Here is an 11037-nt window from a genome sequence, read left to right on the forward strand (position 1 = left end):
GTTCCATATCTTAGTTAAATGAAATTTAATTATTGTACATTAATTCTTGTACACTATTTTTAATTTATTGAAAAGTGTGGAACTATGAATTATAATGTAAAGTAAAGTAAAATGTTAAAAATTATCAGTGCATTTATTATATTTCATTTCTGATCTATTTAATGAGCAGACATGTTTTTATCTAACTATCCTTTCCAGTCATTGGGAAATTCTGCCTACCACTGGATGCAAACATTATATATAAGGATGCTACAGGGACAGAAATTGATGCAGACAAATTCAATGAATTTGTTCAACAAGGCAATTTGGTGGTGACCATTTTCACTGATGATGGTAAGATTTTAATGTAAGATATAGTTTTTAAGGAATATTGAAGCCCTGGAAGCATAACACAGAATAATTAAAAAACATTTTTTATTTTTTTTTTTTTAGAATTCTCTGCATTTTCCTTGTGTTCAGGTTCTGAGAAGTCAAATTCAAGTGCAAACTCATGTGCATCAACTATAATACTAGATGAACTCCCTAGCAATAGACAGAGGTTTGAGGATTGTTCGTTGTCTTCTAAACAGATTTTAACAAAATGTCTATACAAAAACAGTTTCTTAACAATGAACAAATTAATCTTTTCAAAGCATTTTGGGGGTTAGTTGATTGAAGATGTGCTAAGAAGCAAATCTGGTGGTGAAGCAGTACTTCATGAGTACAAAAACACAGAAACCCTAACAGATGGATCAAGAAGACAAATGGTTAACATACTAGTGAATCACATGATTGATTTCCATGGGTATTTATGCAAAACAACCTCACAAATTTGGGTTAATAATTTAATCATTTCTTCTCAGGCTCCACCTCACTAAAGCAGTCAGAAAAGAGTATGCTCTTGGAATATTGATCCCTTCTCTCAAGGATCCATACACCAAGAAAGGCCATGTAATTATCAATATTGTCATTGTGTGGTATTTTACTTTCAAACATGTACTGTGGCATGAATCTGTATGCATGGTATTCCAATTAGAATTTTTACATTTTTATATTGCATTCTTTCAGGAACACTTCTGTAGTGATGCTGTAGTACAGGTTATATTTATTGCCGTCTGAAGTCTGAAGGAGGATTGGCAAAGAATCTGCTCTGCGAACAAAAAGCTCTACAGACTTTTCTTCTGGGGGGCCAAATTTCCAAAGAATTGTTACTGTTAAAAGGCAGCTTGATTGTGATACTTGCAAAGAGGCCTTGTCTTTGCTCAACCATACCACAGACAATACCCTGATTTTTCAGAAGATGAAAGAGACATTTCAGTACCGTCAATACCTTATTAATGACCCAACCAGAAGTGCTGACATCCTCTCCACTTTCCTGAAGATTTCTGGACACAAAGGGATTGGTAAATTTGTAATATAGTGTTGAGAATGCATTGACCATACCCAAGAACTTGTCTGTATCTTCTTTCTTCAAGCCAAATGTCATAAAAGAAGCCAAGCGGCTCACAGGGTGTGATCTTCATGAGGCAAGTTGTATCCTCTTCATTCAACTTGAAATTTGAAAAGGGCAATTCTGTTCATTCATATTAATCTTTTCACTTTCAGCTTATGACCAAGAAATGGCTTCCCTGTTGTTGCTGTTACATCTCCTTTCACCAACTCCTGGGCGGGCAAAGGCTCCCAAAATTAGTGCATCTGATGCAGTTGAGAGACTTTCATAAGGTAACTTACTTAGGTAAGGGTGGGCTCTTTGTTGTCATTGTTTGACAATGACTAATTGTTGAATTAGTGTTTAAAACATGAATGAAATTTAGGTCAATTCTTGTACATTTTTTAAAAGACTTAATAATGTATTTTAATATTCTTTTCTATTTTTTTGTTTCTTTGGCTTACTCCTAGTCATGTTGCAGTTTGGAAGAGCATGTCCGCATCCAGCAGGGTCGACAGCCATATCTTCTTGCGGTTGGGCGTCAGAAAAGGTTCTACATCTCCATGGATAAGCATCTCATTCCATGCAAGGCAAACTGCTCCCTTGGGGCATTTGATGAATACAAATTTTGTGTTTCATTATTTCATACAGTGTGTCAGATGAAAGTACATTATACCTGCATTCACAATGTTTTAATTCAAATGTATGAATGCAAAAATAAATGTTCTTTTTCAAAAAAACATTTTTTGTGGAATTTAATTCTTAACATTTTAAATCAAGAAAGGAGTGAAACTAACACTGACCAAATAGTAAAAATTTAACTCAACCAAGTGTTGATTCTAATCCTTTAATGTTACTTCAACTCTGTTTTGAGTTAAAGAAATGCTGAAGTTAAACTCTGAAATAGTGTTAAATATTTAACCTTTTAAAAAGAGTTAATTTAACTCCAGAGAGTGTGGAGCTATTTAAACCCAGAAAAAAAGTGTTAAAATCAACTCTCTTGGCATTAATTCAAAACTGGACTTTTTGCTGTGCAGGTTTCAGTGGGGGTGCTTCCTCAGCCTGACTATTCTGGAAGGTCTTTTCCATGAATATTTCAGGTTTTCTACTAAATGAGCATTGCAGAGAGTTGAGGCGTTCCAGTGTTGTGGGAATTCTGCCTTCTGGGGAGCTGCAATAAAGGAAGTCAACTGAATTGATTACCCAAGTTTATTTTACCGTGCACAGGGGGACCCACAAGAGAACTTCCCCCCGCTTGATTACAGTTCACAAGCATGTATACATCTGGACAGTGGCACTATTAAACTCATCAGTGTCACAGAACCTTTCCTTTATCAGATTATGTCCAGCTTTTGCGTCAAGCTTTTGCATCAAAGGTCAGACCTAAGATACACAGTTGTTTTCTTCTGACTGTTCCATGACCAAAGGTGAAACACGTGGAGTGTGTGAGCCTACTAAATTTTCCTTCCACACTCCACACTTTTTTTTTTTTTTTTGAGTTGATTAATGATCACTACTATAGGCACAAAAATGTATATGATGTGTATGTAAGGTGAGGAGTACATAATTACATAATAACACAAAATTCAAAGGATAAAAATGATTATAAAAATGATTAAAATGTACACAGCAAATTAATGCAAAATTAATAACTGTCACGACTACGGACTGACGGGGGAAGGAAGCGCAGAGGTCTGACATTCTGGGAAGGGGTTTTTATTATTAAATAAACAATAAACACAAATAAAGACGGGCGCGGTGGCCGAAAACGATTTAACTTAAATACAGACAAACTAAAACTAACCCGTAGGCGTGTGGCGATTGCCAGAACTCAAATTACAAACAGTGTTACCAACTGAAGTTCACGAAAATGCCAGCGACCCCGAACGGGCGGAAACTTCCGGCATTTATGGGGCGTCAGGATTGGATTCCGGTGTGGAGCCCAGCTGCAGGCAATCCTGACAGAGCCCCCCCTCCAAGGGCTACGTCCTCGGAGCCCCAACAGTACCATCAGTGGAGGCGGCGGGGCGGACGGCGGCAACCACAGGGCTCCTGCCCTGCTGTATCCTCCCCTTGGAGGACCCGGTCCCTCGGGCTGGCTCCCCGGCGTGGTCAGGCGTGGCGGCCCCGGTCCCTCGGGCTGGCTCCCCGGCGTGGTCAGGTGTGGCGGCCCCGGTCCCTCGGGCTGGCTCTCCGGCGTGGTCCCGCTTGGCGGCCCCGGACCCTCGGCCTGGCTCCCCGGCGTGGTCCCGCTTGGCGGCCCCGGACCCTCGGCCTGGCTCCCCGGCGTGGTCCCGCTTGGCGGCCCCGGACCCTCGGCCTGGCTCCCCGGCGTGGTCCCGCTTGGCGGCCCCGGACCCTCGGCCTGGCTCCCCGGCGTGGTCCCGCTTGGCGGCCCCGGACCCTGGGCCTGGCTCCCCGGCGTGGTCCCGCATGGCGGCCCCGGACCCTCGGCCTGACTCCCCGGCGTGGTCCCGCATGGCGGCCCCGGACCCTCGGCCTGGCTCCCCAACGTGGTCCCGCATGGCGGCCCCGGACTCCCGTACCTGCACACAATAATCAGGGCCGATCCATCTGGGTACGTGTGGGCCCTGTCTCCACATGTCCCCTCTGACACGTCTTGTGTCACCCCCTGCACCGCGCAGGGAGATTGTCCCAGAGCCTCCGGCGACTGTTCCAGGCACCCCAGGCTGGTGCCTTCTGGGACTATGCAGCCCCTCTCGCTGCACGGCCCTGGTGCCAAGGGGGGGGGCATTGCCAGACCATCCGGCTAGCCCCTTCTGCGTCCGTTGGGACAAGCAGGCCCTCTTCCTGCCTGTCCCAGCTGGGTCCTCATGCCTACCCGGGGGCTCTATGGCGCTCCACCCCTCTGGAGGCAGACGCAGGCCCATGCCTGGCCCGCCCTCCTCACTGGCTACCGGAGGGCCCAGCTCAATCGCTTCCCCACCTCCCCTCCCCTCAGGAGGAGTCCCCAACCCGAACTGCACCCCCCCAAAAAATTCTTTGGGGGAGCACCCCCCCCGGCTGGACTTAGGGGTACCTTGGGGCTTGTCCACCTCGCCTTGGACCAGCACATTCGGGTCAGGAACCTCCTCCCTGGGGTTCGGCTCCGTGGCTGGGTCGCCATCTGGTGGACACAAAGAGGGGAAGTGGGGGCGACATATGGACACATATGCCACACAGACACACATAGACAGAGACAGACAGAAGAGAGGGTCGTCTGGCTCCCTCTCTGGGCTCTCCGGGACCTCCTCATCTGTCTCTCCCTGCTGCCAGAGGGCCACGCCTGACCACGCCGGGGAGCCAGCCCGAGGGACCGGGGCCGCCACGCCTGACCACGCCGGGGAGCCAGCCCGAGGGACCGGGGCCGCCACGCCTGACCACGCCGGGGAGCCAGCCCGAGGGACCGGGGCCGCCACGCCTGACCACGCCGGGGAGCCAGCCCGAGGGACCGGGGCCGCCACGCCTGACCACGCCGGGGAGCCAGCCCGAGGGACCAGGGCCGCCACGCCTGACCACGCCGGGGAGCCAGCCCGAGGGACCGGGTCCTCCAAGGGGAGGATACAGCAGGGCAGGAGCCCTGTGGTTGCCGCCGTCCGCCCCGCCGCCTCCACTGATGCTACTGTTGGGGCTCCGAGGACGTAGCCCTTGGAGGGGGGGCTCTGTCAGGATTGCCTGCAGCTGGGCTCCACACCTGACTCAAATCCTGACGCCCCATAAATGCCGGAAGTTTCCGCCCTTTCGGGGTCTCTGGCATTTTCGTGAACTCTCTGCACAAACTTGACCTGGTTTAGTTTTATGTGTTTTGAGTTCTGGCAATCGCCACACGCCTACGGGTTTGTTTCAGTTCTTTATTTATGTTAAACTGTTTTCGGCCACCCCGCCATTGTTTCTTTGAGTTTATTGTTTGTTTATAAATAAAACCCCTTCCCAGTATGTCAGACCTCTGCGCTTCCTTCCCCCGTAAGTCCGTAGTCGTGACAATAACATAATATACAACCAGAAACATCAAAGTATACCACTCCATCTAGGGTTTAAGGTAACTCATCACAGGCAGTTGTATTGAAATAAAAATATAAACTCAAAACTAAAGGCGAAAAATAATTAAAAAACAAACAATTTAAAATGAAAATAAATAACAAGTATATCAATCAAGATATAGTATTATATGTCCGCGTCGGTCTCATCCGAGGAGGAGCTTGATTCAAAGCATGATCTACCACTATGAACAAGAGTTACATCATTGTTACTAGGGGTCTGGGCTTTGTTGGGGTTCTGTTGGGGGAGTCGCTAATAGAGAAGAAGGGGAACTTTTTGACCTATGGCAGTATCAATAAGTCTGACTAACAATGCTCTAAGACAGGGGATGCAAAAGCATCCACTGAGAATCAAAACAGAAGAGAATACAGCAAGGGCCATGTAGATGGAGACAGCTAGATTTTTATATTTCCCAAACATATTGTCCCACATAGAAGTGTCAAGTCCTGAGTGTTCGTTCAATTTAGCACTGAGGGCTCTAAGACCATCTACTGCACGAGTCAGTTTCCCCAGGGCAGCCATATTTGAGCAAACTCCACCATTTTCCGCTAATAACATATCAACAGCAATGTGGTTCTGGAAGGCCATAAGTGAGGTGGCTTTAAATTGTTCATGTACAGCCTCAAATCCGTCTCTAGTAAAGTTTGATAAGCGCTGCACATTGTAATGAATGTAATTGAAGGAGCAGTCCTGGCTCAACTTTCCTCATTTCTGCACGAGCATGATATTCTCGACCCTTTTCAGTCTGGTTTCAGCAAAGGGCATTCAACTGAAACCTCCCTCCTGGCAATGATGGATGACCTTCGTGCTGCAAGAGCTGCCCACAGATCATCTGTCCTTATCCTACTTGATCTATCTGCTGCCTTCGACACAGTTAACCATGAAATTCTTCTCACCACACTCTCTGATTTAGGAGTTACAGGAACCGTACTAGATTGGTTCACCTCTTATCTGCACGACAGGTCCTTCAAGGTATCATGGGGTGGTGAGACATCTGTCCTCTCTAGGGTAACCACAGGGGTTCCACAAGTCTCTGTTCTTGGCCCCCTTCTATTCACAATATACACTCGCTCACTTGGTCACATCATCCAATCACATGGCATCTCCTATCACTCTTATGCTGATGACACCCAGCTCTATCTGTCATTCCCACCAGAAGTTCGGCCTGCCTCTCAGACATATCGGCATGGATGTCTGAGCGACACCTCCAACTCAATCTATCAAAAACCGAGATTCTGATCTTTCCAGGCAACAATTCCCCTCAGCAAAACCTTTCAATTCAAATTGGCTCGCTACTGTTAACACCCACGACATCTGCTAAAAGCCTTGGAGTTTGGATAGACGACAAACTGAGTTTGAACCATCACATTGCTACGATCTCCAGATCCTGCAGGTTCACTCTCTACAACATTCGCAAGATTTGGCCTTTTCTCTCGCAACAGCAGCTCCTCGTCCAGGCAATGGTCATCTCCAAACTCGACTATTGTAACTCTCTCCTGGCTGGAGCCTCTGCAGTCACCATAAAACCACTCCAGATGATCCAAAATATGGCAGCCCGTCTCATCTTCAATCAGCCAAAATACACCCATGTTACACCTCTTCTTACCTCCCTCCACTGGCTCCCGGTAGCTGCTCGCATTGAGTTCAAATCCTTGATGCTTGCCTACAGGGCTGTAAATGGAACTGCGCCCTCCTACATCAATACAATACTACCTAGCTACACTCCTGCACACTCTCTCAGATCAGCAAATGAAAGGAGACTAAAAATTCCTTATTCACGGGGTCTCCGATTCCAATCATCTCTGTTCTCCGTTGTTGTCCCTGTCTGGTGGAGCAACCTGCCCTCTTCCACACGACTAGCCGAGACTATCACCACTTTTAAGAAGCAGGTGAAAACCCTCTTGTTCAAAAAATATTACAGACAAATCTAACACTTACACACAAATACATTATAATTTTTCTTCGTCTAGCACCTAACAATGTCTGAGCATGCTCTTCGCTGACAAGTTTGAGCCTTATCAGGGCTCTTAGTTTGTAAAATCAATATTCTATAGAAATCGAACGAGAATTGCTGGTGTCTTCCTCTTGTAAGTCGCTTTGGATAAAAGCATCTGCTAAATAAAGTAAAGTAAAGTAATTGATTGTGTCAACATTTTTGTTAGGAGTTATTCAAATAAAAATTGATTCAAAGCCTGCAGTTATTTGATTAACTAATTTGTATCCATGTAAGTTGTGTCAGGGGAATCAAAAGAAAACAATGATCTCTTAGCTAAGCAGGAGTGAACATTGGAAAAAGAGACCGGAACTTCCGATGTGGTTACGGTGAAAATAGTCACAGGTAGGATAAGAGTAGAAGAAGTGCAGACACCTGACCAGGTCTTAGGTAAAGTGGAGCGCAGTGTCTAACCACCACACCACCACCAGATGTCAGAACGATAAACTTTTGGGGAATGAGACAGGTTGTGGATAGATGCACAATACGAAACATTCACAATATCAACAATATTACCAGGGGAAGGGTTAACAAAACAAGTAAAATTGTTACGAGCTACTTCAGCATCAAAAACAGGGGGAACATCGGTTTTTGGTCCTACAGGAAAAGGGAGATCCCAAGAAGAGCAAAATGAATCAAGGTTATCTTGAGTCATAAGTTGGATAAGACAGGTAAAATTCAGTTCAGGTGGAGTGGGGACAATCTTCAACAATGGGCGAGGTCCTAAACATGCAATGCAATCAGATTTTGTAGTGTCACCAGAAGCTTCTGCAAGTAACAACCAGTTATTCCTGTGGCCAAGTTATTTTTAAAAATCTCAAAACAGACCAGATATCAAATGATTTTTTCCTTTAAAAACCATTTGTGTAAAAACTTAAGACCAATTTAGAAAAACATCTGCCGTTTCCCCAAAACGTTTAGCTGTCACATAAAAATAATGGAAAAGATCAGGTCTGCATAGATTCTGCAGGCAATTGGTGGTAATCTGGTCAAATGCATGCTGCAAGCTTAGACGATCGTCAAGTCAAATCTGTTTCTTATTGCTCAGATCTTTGATGTTTCTTCTTGTTGACTTTACTGTACAATGGGTAGAGATGGTAAGCCAGTGTTTACTCAGCCCCGCCCTGCTCAGCCTCGGGAGCGGAAGTTTTCTCAGCGGATGTTTCGGCTGCCTTGCTCTCTTTGCCATCCTGAGGCTTGGTGGTCTGGGGGCGTCTGCGGCGGTCGTCTGTAGCGCCTCTGGCGGGGATCCTGGTTCTGGTTGCCTTCGCCCTGGTTCTCTTTGTCTTCCTCGCCTTCCCTCACTGGTCTGGGACGTGGGGGACCCCTTGGTCTGAAGCCTCTGTCGTAGTTCTGCCTCATTGGTTTGCCCTGGTCTGGACCACCCTGGTTGTCACTACCTTCAGTTCCCTCTGTCATTTCCATTCGTGGTGCGCTGGTATATGGGGGGGCAGCTGCCATAGCGTCGGCAGACAAAGTACGGTGGATAGCGTCGCCTGCCAGGGAAATTGTTCCTGTGCATCCCCCTCAGGAACAATTTCCTGGCTCTCTCTCTTCTCCCGCCCCTCGCTCTCCCCGTCACTCTGGTAATTATCCTGGTAGTCGCGTGGGGGTCCCCTCCGGCGTGGGTACCACCTGTAGCGGTTCCGGTCAGCGGCGTATTTGCTGCCCTGGACTGGGACCCCCCCTGGGCCGGTGACATTGGCTGTCTCGGCACCCTTCTCCCCTTCAATGACATCAAAGTCTCACTGTCCCCAACACTAGTTATTTTCAAGGTATTTTCTTGGGTTGTTTTTCTTTATGGCAGTCTGGTGTACAAAAACGTGTTTCTTTTGTGTCATTCCTGTTGATGAAACCGTAGCCTTTGCGTACGTTTAACCACTTCACTGTCCCCAGGACCTTTGTTGGAATGTGTGTGAGTGTGTCTGTTTCAGTGTGTGTGTCTTTGTGGGTGTGCATGACCTTGGTTGGAACCTCCTTCAGGGCTGCAGCTGCGCCTTCGTTTGGAGCTCCACCCTGCTTCACCTGTCACTCTGTTTGGGATTGTTCATGGTGGGTGTGTTCTCCTCTGTGTCCACGTCTCTCGCCATAGGGAACATCACGTCTTCTGCTCCATCCTCTTTCTTCATTGCAACATTCTTGTAACCAATGTCTGCTTTGGACGCAGTTGAAGCACACATCCGGTTGTTCCTCGCTTCTTGGTCTCCACTGTCCTCTCCCTCTTTTGGTGCAATCTCGTGCACTGTGTCCCCTTTGGTTACACCTGAAGCACATATCCGGTCCGCGATATGAAGTGGAGTTGGCAGCAGCATGCTGCAACAGAGCTAGTTATGCCCTGTGGGTTGAATCTTTGTTTTTGTTGTCTTCTTTGATCCTCGCTTCCGCCTGTCTGGCCTGGGCATGGCGAGTATGGTGCAGAACTTCAGCGAGATGCACTGTAGCATCTGCCCACATGATGCAGGAAGTTGCTTCACTGAGCAAGGAGCGCTTCATATGGTGTCATACCTTGTCCGGGGTAATAATGGGGGCGAGCAAGGCCGCTGTGATCATCAAACGCAACTTGGAGTCGAATCAAAAAAATCTTCTGCTGACTCCAAAGGCTGCTGAGCACACGTGCTGATTTTAGAAAGGTCACAGGCAGTAGGAAAATTGCCATAGATCGCGGTCACAAGTCCTTCAGCCCAGCATCTGTAGTCTGCATCTCCCCGCACTACACCAATATGGTTTTGATCAGCAGTTGCCCAACCAGGGATGCAGGGCTGATGATGGGTAGTGAAATGTTCACGTAGCTGACCATACTGTGCAGGGGTCATGTGACTTAGCAGGACTCGGGCCATTTCGGTGGATGTCGGTGTGAATTCTCTGATGAAATCGTTCACGGCTCTGGACAGGGTCGCACCCCCATGATCTGCATTTGGGAGATGCTTAGAAGAGTTCAGAAGGTCTTCTGTTGTCCATGGCCTGTATACAAACACAGGCCTTCCTGTCCCAGCGACCTGAATCATGGGGAGAGTTGCAGTTGAGGGTCCTGATGGTTCAGTTGATGCGGTGGCAGACCGGGTCTTGGGTGGAGAATATGGGGCGGCTGCTCTGGTGGTGGTTTTTTCCTCTGAAGTCGAAGCAGTGACGTCATCATGCTGTGGTGGTTTCTGTTGTTCTTGTAATGGTATCTCCAGCAGGAGTTGCTGTTGTTCCAGTGGGGGTTGCTGTTGGGGGTAGGGCGGAGGGGTGGAGTCCAAACTCAGGTCGAACTGTGCGCCCTGTAATGACGGATATAACGATGCAGGTGCAGTATCAGAGAAATTTTGTGTAGTTTCAGCGTGGCCTCCCCTTTTGTTTTCTTTCCCACAGTCAGCATGGTCAGAGCTTTCTGAGTGTTTTGTCTATCTCTCCGATCGCCCTCTGCTTCCCATATTTTAAAACAGTCTTCCATTATAAGCATTTTCCGAATTACTTTACTTTTAACTTTCTTTGATTGCCGTATTTTTTGCCCTCTAGCCCCTCCTTCAGCTTTTTTAGCTGAGCTTGACTAAGAGACCACCCGCAGGAAAACCATAATTTTCATGCCAGTCCACCAGATGATTACACACATCATTAC

The 11037-nt window shown here is 47.2% G+C and overlaps 1 pseudogene; it reads right to left on the bottom strand.

The window, feature by feature from the left end:
* Positions 1-8350: 8350 nt before the first annotated feature.
* Positions 8351-10797, bottom strand: LOC114768570 (nuclease-sensitive element-binding protein 1-like; annotated as a pseudogene).
* Between the last annotated feature and the right edge of the window lie 240 nt (positions 10798-11037).

Source organism: Denticeps clupeoides, chromosome 2 (genome assembly GCF_900700375.1).
Source record: "Denticeps clupeoides chromosome 2, fDenClu1.1, whole genome shotgun sequence".
In the NCBI taxonomy this organism is placed as follows: domain Eukaryota; kingdom Metazoa; phylum Chordata; class Actinopteri; order Clupeiformes; family Denticipitidae; genus Denticeps; species Denticeps clupeoides.